Source organism: Otolemur garnettii, unplaced genomic scaffold (genome assembly GCF_000181295.1).
Source record: "Otolemur garnettii isolate 467f Iridium unplaced genomic scaffold, OtoGar3 scaffold00111, whole genome shotgun sequence".
Classification (NCBI taxonomy): Eukaryota; Metazoa; Chordata; class Mammalia; order Primates; family Galagidae; genus Otolemur; species Otolemur garnettii.
The window spans coordinates 2,837,153-2,843,746 of record NW_003852506.1 but is presented as its reverse complement, the minus strand read 5'-3'; positions in this window follow the sequence as shown (position 1 = coordinate 2,843,746).

Sequence of the window (6,594 nt, the reverse complement as noted above, 5' to 3'; positions counted from 1 at the left end):
AAAAAAAAAAGAAAGAAAGAAAGAAAGAAAGAAAGAAAGAAAGAAAGAAAGAAAGAAAGAAAGAAAGAAAGAAAGAAAGAAAGAAAAGAAAAAGGAAAATTTTAAGAAATCTTATAATTCACATAAGGCACACAGAGTCCAGGGGAATTCAACTTCCCCAAATTCAGGATGAAGGAAGCCAAATGCAGAGACTGAATTATGAAGACCATGATGTGTCAGTTCAACCCCCCAAGTCTAAGACCATGGCCAGGAATAAACCATGTTTACCAAAAACCATGAAATTCCTATTTGCTTGAATCACTAGGACCTAACCTTTGTATTCCTGCCTAATAAAATTATAAAATTCATTTTCTTCTCTCTTGATCCACACTCTGTCCCCACCCCCTTTGATTCCTTTTCCCATTTCCTTCCATTCCTGGTATATAAAGAAGAGCTCAGCTGATGGACCACTGCACTGTCGTCCTGCTAGAAGGCAACAGGTTGGCTCGAGATTTGAGCAACACTGTCCAGTAGAACCCTCTGTGGTGTGAGAATGTTCTATGTCTGTACCATTCACTCAACATGTAGTCCTCAAGTGCTTGTAATATGCCCAGTGTGACTGTAGGGCTGAATTTTTAGTTTTATTGAATTTTAATTTTAAATAGCCGCATGTGGCATTGTTTACCACATTGGACAGTGCAGGTCTAGGATGCGAGGCCACAGAACCCTAACCAGGGGCATCATCAATCATTCATTTCCTCTATTAAAACCACGATAGTCGAGCCAGGCCCCCAACATAGAGAGTTCCTTGAAAGTCAGAAGTCTGCCATTTCCAGAAAACCTTATTCACATTGATTCCATTAGCAAGAAAACTCATCATTCAGTGCTAGTCAAGATCATTAGATGTCTGAAGAATCACAGAGTTGGAATTCTTGATTGGCCTATTTGTGGTGGACATTGTTGACAATAATCTTGCATCATCACCCAGGTCTCCTCCAGACCCACCCCCAACACCAGCAACTCTGCTGTTTCTGTCCCTCCTCTTCATAAAACTCATTCCCTTGTACATCTTTAGCCTCCAGCCTACATCACGGGTGCTAACACTTTATTGACAGCCAAGAAAAGCACATAATGTTTCCTTTGCTGACATCTTTAAGCTGCTCACATTCTAGCCCCAAATTGCCACAAATGGCAATTTGAAAGTCTTTGTTTTGAAGGTAAGCCTGCCATCTAGAAAAAAACTTTCCTGTGGTCTTTGATGACCATTTGTAAAGTTCTTTAATTTTCTCAAGATCTGTTGTAGATAAACAAATTCTTTGGGTAAGGAAGATAGAGGGTGGCACAACCTCAACTGAAAAAGTGCCATTGGGTCCATAAGGTAGCTGGTTACCCACCTTAGGATTTCTCAACCACAACAATGTTACATTGGGGCCAGGTAATTCTTTGTGGTAGGGGCCATCCTGTGCATTGTAGGATGGTTAGCAATATCCTTGGTCTCTCTCTTCACTAGATGCCAGTAGTACCCTGCCCCCAGTTGGAACAATTAAAAATGTCTCTAGACATTGCTAAATGTCCTCTGGGTCTGGGGTCTCCAACCCCCAGGCCATGGACTACTTACCACAGGCCCGCAGCCTGTTAGGAACTGGGGCCTACGGCAGGAGATGACTAGCGGGCAAGCAAGCAAAGCTTCATCTGTATTTACAGCTGCTCCTCATCACTCGCAGCCCTGCCTGAGCTCTGCCTCCTGTCAGCTAAGTGGCGGCATTAGATTCTCAGAGGCTCTTGAATGCTTCTATAAACTGTGCTAGTGAGGGCTCTAGGGTGTGTACTCCTTATGAGAATCTAAGGCCTAATGATCCAAGGTGGAAATGGAATGTGCTTGAATCATCCTGAAACCATCTCCCACACCTTCCAAATTGATGGAACAATTGTCTTCTATGGAACTGGTCCCTGGTGACAAAAAGGTTGGGGACTACTGCTCTAGAGGACAAAATCCACCTCCCTCCCTCTATTGAAAACCTCACTCTGCTTCTGTTGCACCTACACTGTGGGCTCAGTCAAGAAGGCAGGAGAGGAGAAAGCCACACAAAGTCATAGGCAGCATTTTAATTTGAACCCTTAATTGTCACAAACTTCTTTCTTATTTAGAGTTCTCATTACTAATGGAATTTTGAGACAGAGTCTCACTATGCCACCCTTGGTAGTGCTGTAGCATCAGAGCTCACAGCAACCTCAAACTCTTGGGCTTAAGCGATTCTCTTGCCTCAGCCTCCCAAGTAGCTGGGACTACAGGTGCCCACCACAATGCCCAGCTATTTTTTTGTTGCAGTTGTCATTGTTGTTTAGCTGGCCTGGGCCGGGTTTGAACCCACCAGCCTGGGTGTCTTTGGCTGGTGCTATAACCTCTGTGCTACGGATGCCGAGCCGAAGGCTATGGTGATTTTGCCTACATATGTCTGGAACTTGTTTTGGAACAAGAAAGTTAGGTCTGAAAATATAAGGAGCTGGATTCATTTGGTTCCTACACGGGAACTGTTTGAAATTAAGAGACAATGCACTTCAGGACAACTCACTTATAAGGAAGATGCATACCAAATAATACATGTTTTCCCTCTAAATTTTCTTTTATTTTAAAAAACATTGACTTGTAAATGAACTTTTCAGTGTGGAATGATTTTAGATTCACAAAAAGGGAGCAAAGATCGTGCAGAAATTCCCCACCCATGCCTGGCTTCCCCTACTGTTAACATCTTTCGTAACCTTGGTGTATATGTCACAGCTAAGAAATTAACATGATTCCGATGATGTTAACTAAATGTCAGATCGCACCAGTTTTTTTCACAAGTGTCCTTTGCTGTTCCAGAGAAGGTGCCCAATACAGGGTAGCACACTGCATTCGGCTGAGGTTTATTTTTAAGAGTGCTGACCAAAGGTGCTTTCTTCACAGTTCCAGATGCTGCTCCTATGGAAGATGTTATACCAAAATTCTACAGTTGTGAACAGTGGACACGGGAGAAAGCTAATCACCACTGTATTAAGATTTGGTGGAAGCGGATTTATGGGATTAGGGGGAAATCAGGTAAGTATGGTTCACTGGAAGGAAGTATGAAAATCCCCCAGAGCTGGAGAGGGCTGGAATGCCTCGAGGGACAGTACAATTAAAAGGCACAGATGGCAATTCCCCCTGAAAAAGAGTGGAACAGGAAGAGAAGTGCCACAGAGCAGTGCTCAGAGACGTGAAGGGCTATTTTACAAAGTGGCGAGAGAAAAGAGGACTGGCCTAGTCAATCCTCTTAGTAGAAGCCTGACTGTGGGTGTGATTAGGCTGCCCTGTGAAGACTTTACGAGGGAAAAGGAGAGATAGGAGTCCACTCATAGATGCATCTGTGCTCGCAGGAGAGAGTGTCTGTATCAGACCTGCCCACAATCTGAACAAGCCTCACTTCTGGAATTGCAAAGAGCCCACTTGCTTCTCAGTCTGCACTGGGAACATTCAAAATGCACTGGTCAGTGCCCAGAGACAAGGAACCTTTACTTACAGGCACTGACAGCTCACTTGGCTGAATCACCTAGAAATCCTGTAAGGTCTGTTAGGAAGGGAGCATTAGGCACCAGATTAGCACACAAGCAAGATAATAGATAGCATATTTCTCTCTTGAAACCTGCTCATGCATTCTCCTGCCCCCATACCTGAAAGCAAAAACTGGCATTTGGTATAATTTTTTTCTCCTTTTTTTATTAAATGATAGCTGTGTACATTAATGCAATCGTGGGGTACAGTGTGGTGTTTTCATATACAATTTGAAATATTTTCATCAAACTGGTTAACATAGACTTCATGTCAGTTTTCTTAGTTATTGTGTTAAGACATTTATACTCTACTTTTAGAAAGATTCACTTGTTGTAATTTTTTTAAGGACTATGAAACAATGACAGAGAAGAGGATGGAGATCAGGAGACTGGAAAACAAGGAAATGTGATACAGTAGGGAGCAGGCTCTCTCCATCTGGCATGTGGTGTCACCCCCCACCCTGTTCCCCAAGCCCCCAACTCTATCTCCGCCCTTCCCCATATGTATGTTCCTAATTTAGAGTGGTAATTCCTTTCCATCTTTCTTTTCTGGAACAAGAGAGTATAATAAACAGTGGATAAGAAAATCATGACTCCTCCTAGTATTGTGGGTGCCACAGTCTTCTCCAAATCAGAGCAGAAAGTTCCTGAAAATACATATAATTTGAGAAATCTAATGTGTCATGGAACAGACCCAAACTCTAACCTTCAGGCTAATGAAATCACAAGAAATAAATGCATAGGAGATTTGCATGAAGGTGACAAAAATTAATAAACTATATCACGGCCCATTGGAAAGGATCGAAGAGCAGATGCTAAGTTAGCTGAACTGACAATAAGTGAAGTGGTGATTAGCCACACTGTGATGCCTGGCTGACCTGGAGAGCACCATCTGAGAGCAGTCCAATTTAAGTCAGCAGCCATGGTGTCAGGGCTGGAGGGAGACAAGGATCTCCCAATGAGGTTCATGCCCTTCTCTCTGGGAAGACCAGCTAAAGGGACAACAGGGTGGCTAATAACACAGAATAATGTTGTTCTACATATCTGTGACAACCCATGTGTCCTGGATGATTCAGGAGAAGGGAAGAAAAAGGACGGGCTAGGGGTCCAAAAGTCAGGGAAGGCTTCAGGAAGGATGGGGACTCAAACCGGCCCTGAAAGATTAGAGCCGGAAATTGAGGGGTGCTAAAAGTTAGAACACCCTTGGGTTTACTCTGTTCAGTCAACTTGTGGAGTGGAGGAAGACTTGTGCTCTGATGTCGGCTCACAAACCTGGCTGGGTGCCAAAACCACCTGGTTGGTTGTGTGTTTGTTTTTAACATTCATGCAGAGCCTGACCCCAAACCTACTGAATCAGCATCTCCAGGGGCTAGTTCCAGGAATTTGTGCGTTTGCCATCACCAGGTGATTCTGCTTCAGGGAGCTAATCTAATAACCCCATCTCAAAGATAAAGAAATAGAGGCCCAGAGAAAGGAAGGTCCGGGCCCATGGGGGCACATATTAATTCATTTAGCAGGTGAATTTCCAATCATCTGCCCAACCCCTGTCCACCAAGGGTATGCTCTGAAACCCCCACCTGCAGAGGCAAGCAGGTGTGACCCTAACACCTCTCTTTGACTGGGCCCTGTCCTGTCTCCCCCACTGTGTGGAAAAGGACAGCAGGGTGTGTGGAAGCTTCTCTGCTTCATTGTTCACCAAAGAAGCAGTTTCTTGTTCTATCTCTAGAATTGGGACATTTGTCCTTAGCAAGGTGGGGGATGGTAAGAAAAAATTGCTGATTTTACTGTTTTGCTTTTTCCTGCCTTTCCTTTAGCCTTAGCTGCAGAAAGTGCCCCAGCTTGCAGGCACGCAATCCCAGAGGAAGGACGGCTCTTTCACCCTGTAATTCAGATGCCATTCTCTCAACCCTTGCTCTTATGTGTCAGCCTAGCGGGTCCATGCGAATACTTGTAGGGTTTTGCTCCTGTATTTCAAAGGATGTGTACAAACACGCAAATTCTGCTGTGTCAGACAAAAAGACAAAGAGGACCATGTTCCTAAATGCTCCAGTGCCTCTCCCTGCTCCTCTCATAATTTGCTGATATCCCAGCCCCGCCTCTGGATTTCCCCCAGGTGCCTTTGAATTTCTAACCCAGACTGTTGTTAATTTCTGCCCTCCTTGGAACACATCCTCCAGAAAGTCTTTGCAGCTCCCTGTTACCCAGTTGCACCCAAATAGGGATCATTCAGACCAACTCTCAGCTGCTTTTAAATACTCCAACCCTTTCTCAGCCTCACTGAGACCTCTCCACTTCTTCTATTTGCAAAGAGAGTTTTTTATCTTCTGTTCCAAAGATGAATCCTCCCAGACCAGGAGTCTCTGGCCAGCTGGCTTTGTGTACACCCTCTGTCGGCCCCTCTGTCCTCCGTACTGATGTTCTTTGCTGCTGAAATCCCATTGGCTTTGCCAGGACAAGGGTCTCTGGCAAAGGACTGAGACCACTGCCTTAGGCAGGGTTTAGAGATCACGTTTGTTTCATTTATACCCCTCCTCCTCATTAGCACTGAAAACCTATCTGGCTCATTCATCCATCTAATATTATGAAGCACTGTGCAAAATCCTGGGTAGCTGGGAGGTTGCTAGGGCACCATAAATATTAAGGTCCAATGCGACAGATTCAGGAGATTATTTAGAAAACAAGATTGCCTAAAGAAGTGGACTGAAGAATCCCAGTGACCACAAAGTATTTTTTTTTCTTTTTGTAAATAGACAATTCTTGGGATACAACAAAAGAACATGTCACAAACTGAGTCTGGTGCTCAGCGATCTGGCTTGGTCATACTTGAGGCCTTCGCAATGGAGCTTAATTTGGCTCCATTCATTTAATAGACATTTATTAAGCACCTCCTGTGTTGAAGGGTCCTTCGTCTCTGTGGGATATCCGCAATCCAAGGCCTGCAGGGTCATGGTGAAGAGGCTTTAAAATCCAACAGGTGTGAAAATGTCCTAAAGGTCTGTTGTACAACGATGTGAATACAGTGAACGCTATTGAATGGTATACTCT